The sequence below is a fragment of the Scyliorhinus canicula genome, chromosome 2 (genome assembly GCF_902713615.1).
Source record: "Scyliorhinus canicula chromosome 2, sScyCan1.1, whole genome shotgun sequence".
Taxonomy (NCBI): Eukaryota; Metazoa; Chordata; class Chondrichthyes; order Carcharhiniformes; family Scyliorhinidae; genus Scyliorhinus; species Scyliorhinus canicula.
The window spans coordinates 10324637-10338486 of NC_052147.1; the positions used below are offsets into that span (position 1 = coordinate 10324637).

At 47.4% G+C, this 13850-nt stretch overlaps 1 protein-coding gene across 3 annotated transcripts in view; it reads left to right on the forward strand.

Moving 5' to 3' along the window:
• Positions 1 to 2506: 2506 nt before the first annotated feature.
• ston2 (stonin 2) overlaps positions 2507 to 13850 on the forward strand; it is a 141184-nt gene continuing 129840 nt past the window's right edge. For all 3 annotated transcript variants that reach the window (XM_038773589.1, XM_038773582.1, XM_038773598.1), the window contains exon 1: positions 2507 to 2709. The gene's annotated coding sequence lies outside the window, so the exon portion shown is untranslated. The remainder of the gene's footprint in view (positions 2710 to 13850) is intronic.

Genomic DNA, 13850 nt, shown 5'->3' on the forward strand with positions numbered 1-13850 from the left:
CTCCGGTTTCCTCCCACAGTCCAAAGATGTGCGGGTTAGGTGGATTGGCCATGCTAAATTGCCCGTAGTGTAATGTTAATGGGGGGAATGTTGGGTTACGGGTATACGGGTTACGTGGGTTTAAGTGGGGTGATCATTGTTCGGCACAACATCGAGGGCCGAAGGGCCTGTTCTGTGCTGTACTGTTCTATGTTCTATCTGTAGTATTTTGCTTTTTGATAATTGTTTTGGTAACCTTTTCGTTTTAATCGCCTTTGCTCTAGATATGAATGAACATGCCCAGTTTCCCAATCACCAGAGCTAGTTCCCAATCATTAATGACTCAATTAACCGCAACAAAGTCTGTAAAGGTAATCTGTGGTGACTCACCTTCCACTTTGGAGTTTGACAAAGGTTCCCACCCACTGTTAACCTGCCTTCTCCATCATGGGCATTGACTCATCTGTTCTCAATCTGTACAGTCTGCTTTTGTTCCGGATACTGCAGTACCGACTATATTTTCCCTATCTCCACCATTTTTTTTGACATCGTTCAGCTTTTCCTATGGATGCCGTAGCTTGAGACCTGACCCCGTTGTGTTGCCACCGCCACCGTGATCTTGCTTTGACCACGAATTAATTTTTAGGAATGGGGGTGAAGGGAAAAATCCTTTTTACTTTCACTTTAATTCTATAGTTTTTGAGTTGACTCAAAAATTTAATAACTTTTTAAAAAATGTAAAATACCCAATTCTTTTTTTCCAATTATAGCCTGGTCAATCCACCTATCATTTTGGATTGTGGGGGTGAGACCCACGCAGACACGGGAAGAACGTGCAAACCCCACATGGAGTGATCCAGGGCCGGGATCAAATCCGGTCCTTGGTGCTGTGAGGCAACAGTGCTAACCACCATGCCACCAAAAAAATCGAAAAACTGATTGGTTTATTCATTATGGGGATATTTCAGATCCAGATGCCACCTTATACGTAATTAGCAGTAATTTTGGGGGCAGCACAAATTAAGTTATGGCGATTCTGAGGTCATAACTCTTAATTTTCCCCATAGATTCCCATCAATTTTCTCCCAGTTCCTTCCTTATATTATGAAATGATGGGTAAAATTGATCTCCGACACTGTCTGTGTGGAGTTTGCACATTCTCCCCATGTCTGCTTGGGTCTCGCCTCCATAACCCAAAGATGTTCAGGTAGGTAAATTGGCCATGCTAAATTGCCCCATAATTGGAAAAAAAATGAATTGGGTACTTTAAATTTTAAAAAAATGGATCTTTGATGAAATTGCTAACAGGTGACAGTGAACTTTACCCATTGAAGTCAACTAACCTTGTCCTTTAAATTCCTCTCCTTTACCCCATCCACACTCTACTTCCATCAACAAGTGCATGAAATTCCTCTTTCCCAATGGCACAAATTTAAAAGTCCCACTCTTATGTTTACATTCCTCTAAAGCCTTGCCCTCCCTATCTCCAGCACAAGTTACTTCCTCAAAGAATAAAATGGTTAAACGTGATTTCCCTTGCACAAAACCATGTTGACTCTGCCTGGCCAGCTTGATCTTATCCGAGTGTCCTGATATAACTTTTTTATAATAATAGCTGCTAACATTTTTTCTTATGACAGAGGTTAAACAAAGTGGTCTGTAGTTTGCAGGTTTCTGTCTCACTCCCATTTTGAATAATGGATCTACATTTGCTGTTCTCCAATCTAATGGGACCTTCCCCCAATATAGGGAGTTTAGAAAATTAAAACCAATGCATTAACCACAGAACCACTAACCTGCTCCTGGCCAAACTTGCCATTAATAGGCTCAGGCTGCCGGCGGCCGAGGAGGGTCATCCAACCTGACTGACTGCCCCTCTTCCGCGGCCTAATTCGCGGCCGGGTGTCCCTGGAGTGGGAGCATGCGGTGCCTGACGGGGTCTTCCATGCTCGGTGGGCACCGTAGGGTTTGGTCTGTATTATAGACCCTGATTTTTCACATTTTGGTTTGACTAGTTTTAAGTTTCCGTTCCCTCTTTGTTGCTTTTGGGCTGTGCTCCGATTGTTCTTTGGGAGCGGCTCCTTTTCCTTTGTCCTGTAGTTAATTTTTGTTCTTCTATTTAGTTGTTGGGCCTTATAAAACCAACCACAGAGTCACTTTGTTCCAGACCCTAGGGTGAAGTCCATCTGGACCTGGGGACTTGTCAGCCCGCAACTCCAGACCCCAGTGCTGGAGATTGGTCCCCAAGTCCTGGAAAGTCCAGCCCCGTTCTGGAAGGCTGGCAAACCTCCACCTCTGCGCTGAAACTCTCGCTTTCTGATTGTCTCTGTCGCTATCTCTCTATCTCCCATCTATCTCCCCCCAACAGGTACTGCTGCGCGCCCCCAGCGTTGAGCTGCGTCAGGCACGCGCGCTCCCAGAAAACAAAGCACGCGCTGGAAGGCGGTCCGGCCCGCTTGACCAATCAGGAGGGAGCCAATGGGAGGAGCCGGCGGCACGGCGGGCTGGGAGTCAAGGCAACGGCGGCTGGAGCGCGCGCGCGCGCGCGGCTGGGAGGCAGCCAGAGGGCGCGCGAGCGCTCGGATCCTCGGGCGGTTTCAATGTCAGTTCAAATCGGGGGACGGTTAACTCGGGAACCGCTCGAGCTCCCGGGGAGAGCCATCCCGGGGCGGCAAGGCCATTTAACTTGGATCGCACACCGGGCGGCGATGGAGTCGCGCCAGGATCGAGGTGACCGATTATCCGCAACGCGTGTTACCCGCGAACAATTAGAAATTATTTCTTTGTGTGTGTGTTGTGTTGACAAAAAAAGTTGCCCGCCCCACCTCTTGGTGTGTGAGCAGGTTGCTGTGTGCGAGCCACCGGGCTGCCGCCGGGTCCTAGCGCCCGCCCTGGGATCCCAGGGACGCTTCACTCAGCTCCCGGGTCCGGGTCTCCACTTTCTTTGAAGGCAGCCGCGAAGCCAAGCCTCAAAACCGGGGCGACTTTCCTCGTTACCTTCAAGCAAAGCGTGGACGGATTTTGGATTTTAAAAAGGGGGAAAAAAATTGGACTTGCTCAGGCTTTATTTCAACGCGCGTTGAAAGAGGGTGCCTTCAAAGAGGGCTCCCAAAGTGTGAAGCAGTCTGAAACTTGCTGGGAAGCCCAGATACATGGGAGAGTTGGCCAAGAGTGGTGAGGAGAAACTTTTGAGAAGCCTGTCCGTACTCTTAATTCGCTTCAGCAAAACCGTGTTTCCAATAGATAAAAGCAAATTACGGCGGATGCTGGAATCTGAAACGAAAGAGAAAATGCTGCAAAAATCTCAGCAAGTCTGGCAGCATCTGTAGGGAGAGAAAAGAGCTAACGTTTCGAGTCTGATGACTCTTTGACAAAGTTTCGACAAAGAGTCATCGGACTCGAAACGTTAGCTCTTTTCTCTCCCGACAGATGCTGCCAGACTTGCTGAGATTTTCCAGCATTTTCTCCCTCCCGTGTTTCCAATACTTGCACAGGTGCTGAGTATTCCTGACATTTTCAACTTTAATAGCGTAAATCCTCTTAAATCTTCCTTTTAACATTCCACACCCTGGGTCTGCCTCACCCCCTCAATCCAAACAGATGTGCAAGGTAGGGGGATTGCCGCGCCAAATTGCCCCTGAATCGGAAAATGAAAAGAATTGGTCACTTTAAAAAATACTTAGTTTTAAAGTCAATTTCTGTGTTTTAAAAAAAATGACTTCAAATTCATTCAAAACTGACAATTGAAAGAGAGAGTGACATGAAAATGATCCAGTGCAACAGATCTTCAGGAAAATGGCTAAACAATCGTTTCCCAATAGTAAGTACCTTGTCGCATGACGGAATTTTGTAGACCACTAGTTGCCCGATGCTTTTTAAAAAATATAAATTTAGATACCCAATTCCTTTTTTTCCAACTAGGGAGCAATTTAGCGTGGCCAATCCACCTAACCTGCACATTTTTTGGGTCGTGGGGGTGAGACCCACGTGAACGCGGGGAGAATATGCAGACTCCACGCGGACGGTGACCCGGGGCCAGGATTGAGAACAAACCCGGGTCCTCAGCGCCGTGAGGCAGCAGTGCTAACCACTGCACCACTGCGCATGGTAACACAGTGGTTAGCACTGTTGCTTCACAGCGCCCTGATCCTAGGTTCGATTCCCGGTTTGGGTCACTGTCTGTGCGGAGTCTGCATGTTCTTCCTGTATCTACGTGGGTTTCCTCCCACAAGTCACGAAAGACGTGCTGTTAGGTGAATTGGCCATTCTGAATTCTCCCTCAGTGTACCTGAACCGGCACCGGAATGTGACGACTAGGAGATTTTCACAGTAACTTCTTTGCAGTGTTGATGTAAGCCTACTTGTGACAAAGATTATAGTATAATGAAAAGGACCTAAATTTACTTTGGGCTTCTCTTACCCTTATTTTGACAGGTCATACAAGTTACACAACACTGATTTAAAAAAAAAACATATTTAAATTTCCACCCCACCCCCCCCAAGGTAGATGGGAATTTACATGGATGTGGTTGTTAGAAATAGACACAAATAATAGCAATGTCACAGAAGAAAACGTAGCGATGAATTTCCATGAGTGGATCTTCGGGGAATAATTACACAATGATATTTGCCAGTCTTATCTGCACTTATGTGAATTTAAGACATTTTGCATATGCAGTTGTTAAAATAATTAGTGGTGAAATGCCGAGCAAGAAGGCTTTGTTCCAGGAATACTATCAAGGTGCCATTCGTTGTGGTTGGAAATAGTTTGTAACCATTGCAGAGTTCCAACAGATTTGGGGACGTTGGGGTGATTTGGATTTGAGGGAAAACACAACCCATGACAAAATATCCCCCCCCCCTCCCCCCAAGTAATTCACTGTGGTTCCTTGTATGGCATCTTCTGTTCTTGTTTCAGATTCCAGCATTCACAGTATTTTTCTTATTTTACTGAAGTGATATATGAAATAGATTGTCTAATTTACTGTTGTACAGAAATACGATTTTTTTCTTTTAAAACCGTTTTAGTTTTAAAAAAATTGGAGAACTTGCACATTTCTTCCCAGTTGTGAACAACTAAGGGACAGTGCAGGGTGTTCATGCATCATGTTCAGAGCAACGGTTGTGTTGGACTAATATAAATTATGTTTGGAATTTTATTTGTTTTGTGGAGCAAGTGGAGTTGCATTGGGCAGATTGTGATTTGATAAATTGAATACAATGTATATTTTGCTATTACTATTGTGGTGAAAGTAGAAGAATATTCCACTGAAACATCAGAAAGTTAGTGCATCTTAGTTACTCTTTCAAGTGTTTATTTAAATATAATTTTTAGAGAATGCTTAGGAACAGAAACCTTGTGTAAATAAAATCCAAATATAATGATGTGACGTTTCTGCTCCAGTAATGTGAATGGGGAATTCTTAGCCACAATATCAGATGGTTAATGAGAGAAACCAGTAAACCTCGGTATCTTGCTTTATATCAGATAAGGGTTATATAACAGTTGTGCGCATTTCCCTTTTGAGTTTAACTACATTTTCTGCCTGGTGAACATAATAAGTAAGTTGTTAGTGTCCTATTATTTTGAAAACATTATTGCTGAAAGAATTAAATGAATGCATCTGCGTATCCATTTTGGCTGATAACCAAATAGAACAAACTGCCTGGACCCAGACCCAGGAGCTGAGTGGGATTCCAGCAAGCCAACCACTGTTTTTAACCCTTTATGACGTGATAGGAAACCAGAAGCACAGCACTCTACTCATTTCCTCTGAGACTTTACCTTATAATCTCATTGTAAATCATCTACAGGCAATATTTTGCTGATATTTTGAGGTAAAATAGAAATTCTCTAGCCAGCAGGTTTTGTAGAGATTTTAAAAAGTAATAAATTCTGTAGAGATGAAAATGTGCCTTCAATATCTTTTGAATTATAGAATCCCTACAGTGCAGAAGGAAGTCATTTGGCCCATCAAGTCTGCTCCAAAAGAGTACCCTACCCCGGCTCAATACCCTGCCCTATCCCCGTAACCCCTCCTAACCTTTAGACACAAAGGGGCAATATAGCATGGCCAATCCACCTGACCTGCACATCTTTGGACGTGCGAGGAAAACGGAGCATCTAGAGGGAATCCATGCAGTCACAGTGAGAATGTGCAAACTTCACACAGACAGTCACCCGAGGTCAGAATCGAACCTGGGTCACTGGCGCTCTGTGAGACAGCAGTGCTAACCACTGTGCCACCTTGCCGTCCACATGAGAAAGTATGCCTCGCCCTCCATGTTCTGCGAGGCATTGAAAGCTGTGATCAGGGGTGAAATTATTGCCTTCAAGACACAAAGAGATAGGGAAGAGAGGATGGCTAGGCAATAAATAGCCAACTCCATATTGGAGGCAGACCAGCAATACTCCCAAGGTCCCGACTGCAGAACTCCTGGCGGAGAGGAAAAAGCTACAAATGGACTTTGACCTGTTGTCCATGTGGAAAGCCGTGCACCAACACCGCTAGGCACTGGAGAACCTGTACAACCAAGGAGACAACCAAGCCGCCTTCTGGCACACCAGCTGAGAAAGCAGGCAGCCATGAGGGAAATAGCTCAGAATAGAGACAACAGAGGCACAGTGGTAGCGGAGCCGGAGAAGGTCAACCAGGCATTCGAGACCTTCTACCGGGGTCTGTACATCTCCGAGCCCTCCCCCGCAGGAGACTTGTGGATGAAACAGTTCCTCGATGGACTGGACATGCCAGTTGTGGGGGAAGATAGGCAAAGGGGGCTAGAAGCACCATTTAAAACTGGGAGAAGTCATGGCGAGAATTAACTCCATGCAGGTAGAGGTAGCACGGTGGCGCAGTGGTTAGCACTGCTGCCTCGCGCTGCCGAGGTCCCAGGTTCGATTCTGGCTCTTGTTCACTGTCCATGTGGAGTTTACACATCCTCCCCGTGTTTGCATGGGTTTCGCCCCCACTACCCAAAGATGCGCAGGGTAGGTGGATTGCCCACACTAAATTGCCCCTTAATTGGATGAAATTAATTGGATACTCTAAATTTTGGAGAGAAAAAAAAATAAAAAATCTCCAAGCAGGCGGGGATGGTGCTGGGACCAGACTGAATCCTGGGGGACTTATACAAAATATTTGGGACAGCACTGGCCCCGCATTTGCGGGAGGTATCACAGACTCGCTGGTGACGGGCACCCTGCTGCCTATGCTAACACAAGACTCAAGACCCAACAGAATTCGGGTCCTACAGACCCATTTCACTGCTAAGCATGGGCGAGAAAAAACTAGCCAGGAGACTGGAGGACTGCGTATCAGATCCAGGGAGAGAACACCAGAAGTGATCATCTCCCTGGACGCAGAAAAGGACTTCGACAGAGTTGAATGAAAGTACCTCATAGAGGTACTGGAGCAGTTTGGGCTTGGAACAGGATTCACATTCTGGGTGACTCAACTGCTATACTGTGCTCCCACGACGAACACCACCAGCTCTAAGTACTTCGAACTGCACAGAGGCACAAGGCAGGAATGCCCGTTGTCTCCCCTGCTGTTCGCCCTTGCGTTCGAACGGGTAGCGATCGAGCACAGGGCGGCAAAGAATTGGATGGGGATCCGGAGAGGGGACAGAGAGCACAAAGCCTCGTTCTATGCAGATGATCTGCTCCTCTACATCTCGGACCTGCAAAGCAGCACGGAGGGAATCATGGCACTCTTGAAAGAGTTTGGAGCCTTATTGGGTGAGCAAAAGCGGGATCTACCCAGTGAACCCGCAAGGGGGAGAAGCAAAGCTGGAGGGGCTGCACTCAACCAGGCCCGACATAAATTCCGCTACCTGGGGATCCAAATCGGCCATGACTTGACACAAATCCACCTGGTGGTGGAAGTTAAAAGGACCTGCAGAGGTGGGACACTGCCACTCTCCGTGGCAGGGAGAGTGCAGACAATCAAGATGAACGTACTGCCCAAGCTCCTTTTTCAGTTCAGATCCATACTGATCTACATTCTCAAGGCTGCCTTCAGCTCAGTAGAAAAAATTATCATAGTGTTTGGGGGGCCTCGGATCCTGGCCACGGGTGCTCCCATTACAAGTGAACATGGTAGGCTTATGCAGAAAGTAAGGAAGCATGGGTTAGTTGGATAACGAACTGGCTAATCGATAGAAGTCAGAGAGTGGTGGGGGATGGCAAATATTTAGCCCGGTGCCCAGTTACAAGTGGCATACCGCAGGGATCAGTTCTGGGTCCTCTGTTGTTTGTGATTTTCATTAATGACTTGGATAAGGGAGTTGAAGGCTGGGCCAGTAAATTTGCAGACGATACGAAGATTGCTGGAGTTGTGGATAGTGAGGAGTGCTGTTGTCGGCTGCAAAAAGACATAGATAGGATGCAGAGCTGGGCTGAGAAGTGGCAGATGGAGTTTAACCCTGAAAAGTGTGAGGTTGTCCATTTTGGAAGGACAAATATGAACGCGGAATACAGGGTTAACGGTAATGTGGAGGAGCAGAAAAATCTTGGGTCTATGTTCATAGATCTTTGAAAGTTGCCATTCAAGTGGATAGAGCTGTGAAGAAGGCCTATGGTGTGCTAGCATTCATTAGCAGAGGGATTGAATTTAAGAGCTGTGAGGTGATGATGCAGCTGTACAAAACCTTGGTCAGGCCACATTTGGAGTACTGTGTGCAGTTCTGGTCACCTCATTTTAGGAAGGATGTGGAAGCTTTGGAAAAGGTGCAAAGGAGATTTACCAGGATGTTGCCTGGAATGGAGAGTAGGTCATACGAGGAAAGGTTGAGGGTGCTAGGCCTTTTCTCATTAGAACGGAGAAGGATGAGGAGCGACTTGATAGAGGTTTATAAGATGATCAGGGGAATAGATAGAGTAGGCAGTCAGAGACTTTTTCCCTGGGTAGAACAAACCATTACAAGGGGACATAAATTTAAGGTGAATGGTGGAAGATATAGGGGGGATGCGAGAGGTAGGTTCTTTACCCAGAGAGTAGTGGGGGCATGGAATGCACTGCCTGTGGAAGTAGTTGGGTCGGAAACATTAGGGACCTTCCAAGCGGCTATTGGATAGGTACATGGATTACGGTAGAATGATGGGGTGTAGGTTAATTTGCTCTTAATCTAGGACAAAAGTTCAGGACAACATCGTGGACCAAAGGGCCTGTTCTGTGCTGTATTTTCTATGTTCTATTACCACCGAACTAATACTCAATAAGCCCAGTGGCGATAGCCACACATCGATCATGGAGCCAACTAAGACAGCACTTAACCCCTCGCGGGGAGAGTCCAGACGATCAAAATGAACGTACTGCCCAGGTTCCTTTTCCTGTTTAGATCCATTCCGATCTACATCCCCAAGGCCTTTTTCAAAGCGCTGGACAAACATATCATGGCGTTCGTATGGGGGGGTAAAAATGCTAGGATCCCAAAGAAGGTCATACAAAAAACAAAATCCAGGGGGGGGCTAGCCCTCCCGAATCTACAATTCTACCACTGGGCGGCAACAGCCGAGCGAGTAAGGGGATGGATCCAGGAGCCAGAAGCCGAGTGGGTGCGTGCGGAGGAGGCCTCCTGCATGGGAACCTCCCTCCGGGCCCTCGCCACGGCAGCACTCCCATCCCCACCCAAAAAACACTCCACCAGCCCAGTGGTGACAGCCACCCTCCAATCCTGGAACCAACTGCGGCAGCAATTTGGCCTGTACAAAATGTCGGACAAGGCTCCCATCTGCAACAACCATAGGTTCAAACCAGCACTGACCGACGCCACCTTCAAAAGGTGGAGGCAGGACGGGGGGACACTGACAGTCAGGGACCTATACACGGACGACAGGATCGCAACACTGGACGAACTGACAGAGAAATTTCAGCTAGCTGGGGGGAACGAGCTACGGTACCTGCAGCTCAAAAACTTCCTACGAAAGGAGACAAGGACGTACCCACAACCGCCACGACAGACACTATTGGAAGACCTACTGGACGCAAGTATCCTAGAGAAAGGGAACTGTAGTGACATGTATGACCGACTGGTAGACAGGGACGACACCGTACTGGACGCAACAAGAAGGAAATGGGAGGACGACCTGGGGATGGAGATAGGGTGGGGACTCTGGAGCGAAGCACTGCATAGGGTCAACTCCACCTCCACGTGCGCAAGGCTCAGCCTGACGCAACTAAAAGTGGTACATAGAGCCCACTTAACGAGAAACCGTATGAGTAGGTTCTTCCCGGAGGTGGAGGACAAATGTGAGCGGTGCCAGAGAGGCCCGGCCAACCACGCCCACATGTTCTGGTCTTGCCCCAGACTTGCGGAGTACTGGACAGCCTTCTTCGAGGCTATGTCCAAAGTGGTGGGGGTGAGGGTGGAGCCATGCCCGATAGTGGCGGTCTTCGGGGTTTCAGACCAGCCAGATCTATTCCTGGGGAGGAGGGCGGACGCCCTTGCCTTTGCCTCCCTGATTGCCCGCCGTAGAATCCTGTTTGGCTGGCAGTCAGCAGCACCACCCAGAGCTGCAGACTGGCTGTCCGACCTCTCGGAATCTCTCCAAATGGAGAAAATCAAATTCGCCATCCGAGGGTCGGACGACGGCTTCCACAGAACGTGGGAGCCATTCATGCAACTGTTCCGGGACCTGTTTGTGGCCAACGTACATGAGGAAGAATAGTCGGGTGGCCAAGAACCAGGGGAAAATGGGCGGGAATCGGGGGAAGGTAGCCGGGGGGGGGGGGGGGGGGGGGGGGCTACGGGCTCGGTATGGGGGTTTGATGGCAAGCCAAGGCCCAAAACCAAACTATAAATAAATGCCTATAAACATGTGCCTCGGCCATATTGGGGAATGTAAAATATGTATGCTGGCTAAAGAGGGCGGCCACAATTATTGTTATGAAGATGCTTACCTGTAAATATTCATGTAAAAAATTTTTGTGTTTTCCTTTTTTTTTTCTCTCTCTCTAATAACTTGTAATTTGTCATATATAATATATGAAAACTCAATAAAAAAACATTTATAAAAAAAAGACAGCACTTAAGATTAAACAAAATGTTCATTAAGGCCCCCATATGCAACAACCACAGGTTCGCACCAGCCATAATGTACGCCACCTTCAAAAGGTGGAGACAGGATGGGAGTATGTTGACAGTTAGGGACTTCCAAACAGACAACAGACTGACAACACTGGAGAAACTAACAGAGGAATGGCTGCCGGAGGGAAATATTAGCAGTGTAATGAAGTTACTGTGGAAAAACCCCTAGTTGCCACACTTCGACGCCTGTTCAGGTACACTGAGGGAGAATTCAGAATGTCCAATTCACCTAGCAAGCAAGCACACCTTTCGGCACTTGTGGGAGGAAACCGGAGCACCCGGAAGAAACCCACTCAGAGAAGGGGAGAACGTGCAGACTCCGCACAGACGGTGACCCAAGCCGGGAATCGAGCCTCGGTCCCTGGTGCTGTGAAGCAACAGTGCTAACCACTGTGCTACTCTGCTGCCCCAATGGAGCTTGTTTGGGTGAGAGTGAGGCTGTAGGATGGATGGGCTAATTGACCATAGCATCATGGTGCAGTAAGCCATTCTTCAAGTGTGGGGAGCAAAAAGGAATGTAGTGATAGTAGGGGATAGTATAGTTCAGGCATTGACACTTTTCTCTGCAGGAAAGTGCGTTAGTCCAGAATGCTATGTTGCCTCCTTTATGCCAGGGTTTGTTTGGGACATATGCTTGGTGCTGGAGAGGATCTTGCAGTGGGAGAGGGAAGGACCCAGTCATCATGGCCATGTACGCACCAACAACATAGACGGAATAACGAAGGAGGTTCTGCATAGTCAGTATGAAGATCTCGGCATCAAATTAAGAAGCAAAACCTCAAGGGGCATGATCTCTGGATTATTACCTGAGCCACATATAAATTTGCATATGACAAATCAATTAGAGATGAATGCGTGATTCAAAGACTGATGTGAGAGAAGTGGGTTCCAGTTCGTTGGGCACTAGCACTCATACTGGAGAAATTAGGATCTGTACTTTGGGACTGTCTACACTTGAACCATGCTGGGACTTGTGTTCTCGTAAGCCGCATAACCAGGGAAGTAGAGAGGGTTTTGAACTAAATATAGCGACTTCATTACAGTGTTGATGTAAGCCTCCTTGTGACAATAAAGATTTTTTAAAAACAAAGCGAATTTGTGAAGATGTGGTAAATCCAAAGTGCAGAGACAAGGCAAAATCAAAAGGTATTATGGAAAACAAACAACAGACCATGACAGGAAGAGACTTGAAAGTACAGGTCTAACAGTAAACTAACGGATGAGACCAGCAGTTATAAAAAAAAAAGTAAAACAAAGCTGTGTATCCGAATGCAGGTAGCATTCAAAACACAATAAATAGTTACTGTTCAGAGTCTATTCGTCTGAAACTCTTCTTAGACAACAAGATCCAGCAGGGGGCAGCAGAGCAGAGCTTCTGATTGGCTGTTCCGGGGAGATTTGCATACGTGCAGTGCGGTCAGCGTAAGTTGAAGGTGCACCTGCATCAGTGACCCAAGGTGTTCGACGGAAGTCAAGCATCCAGCAGGGGGCAGCAGAGCAGAGCTTCTGATTGGCTGTTCCGGGGAGATTTGCATACGTGCAGTGCGGTCAGCGTAAGTTGAAGGTGCACCTGCATCAGTGACCCAAGGTGTTCGATGGAAGTCAAGCATCCAGCAGGGGGCAGCAGAGCAGAGCTTCTGATTGGCTGTTCCGGGGAGATTTGCATACGTGCAGTGCGGTCAGCGTAAGTTGAAGGTGCACCTGCATCAGTGACCCAAGGTGTTCGACGGAAGTCAAGCACCCGAGACACTACACGTGTAGTGTCGCCCACCTGCCCTCCTCCTCTAACCTAATAATAAGACCCATTGGGGTGAGCAGGTGAGTGCCTTATTACATTATTATTTTTCTTTTTCTTATTTGTTAACCAGAACTAGGTTGAAAAAGACTATAGCAGAGGTATCCAAGTTTGTTTTTTTTAAAACTGAAATTTATACAAAGTAATAAATTAATTAACTAATCAGAGATGGCTGGGCAGGTGATGTGCTGTAGCTGTATGATGTGGGAGCTGGCTGTTCCCCTTGTGAATGGCAATGACCACATCTGCAGCAAGTGTTGGTTGCTGGAAGAACTCCAGCTCAGAGTTGATGATCTGGAATCTGAGCTTCAAACACTGCGGCACATCCGGGAGGGGGAGAGTTACCTGGACACTTTGTTTCAGGAGGCAGTCACACCTGGGAGATTAAGTAATTCACATTCAGTAAGTGATCAGGGACTTCAGAGTGTGACTGTTAGTGAGGCAGGCAGGGGGAACCTGAGTTCAGGAGTGCAGGAGCCTCAGCCCTTGTCCAACAGGACTCTTGCTCCCTGTATGGATGAGGAAAAGGGCTCTGGACAGGATGAGCCAGCTGACCACGGTACCATGGTGCAGAAGGCCATTCAAGAGGGGGGAGTAAAAAGACAAGTAGTTGTTATAGGGGATTCTATAATTAGGGGGACAGATAGTATCCTATGCAAGCCGGATCGGGAGTCTCGCATGGTGTGTTGCCTGCCCGGTGCCAGGGTGCGGGACATCTCTGACCGGCTTGAAAGGATATTGGAGCGGGAGGGGGAGGATCCAGTTGTTGTGGTCCACGTTGGGACTAACAACATAGGTAAAGCTAGGGTGGAGGACCTGTTCGGGGACTATCAAGCACTAGGAAGAAAATTGAAATACAGGTCCTCCAGGGTCATAATCTCCGGACTACTGCCCGAGCCACGTGCCAATTGGCATAGGGATAAGAAAATTAGGGAAGTAAACACGTGGCTAAGGGATTGGTGTGGAAAAGAAGGATTCCACTTCATGG